The following is a 487-nucleotide window of genomic DNA, read 5'->3' as shown; positions in this document are numbered from 1 at the left end:
AATCACTTTTAAAAAATACACTGATTACAATGCAGATTATTTCTTACTCCTATTCCTAGAATTTCACTCTGTTCTTGTTTCAGGACTCTATTCACAAATCTGTGTATCTGTGTATTTGTTTTTATCATTAGAATCTGGAATGCGTGTGTAATAGCTTCTTTTTTGTAAGTGGCAAATGATCTTAATGATTGCCTTTAGAGCTAAGGCCACACTCTCATTGGTATTTTCTTGTTTCTTTTTTTTTTCTTTTCCTTTTTCTTCCCTTGTTACAGTTTTTTCTTAGGTGGTACTTTTAATGTATTTTTTGCTATATAACTAAGCTCTTCAAATATATACTTTCACTATTGCTTGTCAGTAATAGGCTGGAAATTGTGATGGATCTATATAGGTTTTTCCCATGTTTTTTTTTTTTTTGTGGTAAAATATATTTAACATAAAATTTACCACTTACCATTTTATTCATTTCGCGCAAATGGATATCCAATTA

This window comes from Galeopterus variegatus, unplaced genomic scaffold (genome assembly GCF_000696425.1).
Source record: "Galeopterus variegatus unplaced genomic scaffold, G_variegatus-3.0.2 Scaffold4226, whole genome shotgun sequence".
Lineage (NCBI taxonomy): Eukaryota > Metazoa > Chordata > Mammalia > Dermoptera > Cynocephalidae > Galeopterus > Galeopterus variegatus.
This window is presented reverse-complemented; position numbering follows the sequence as displayed.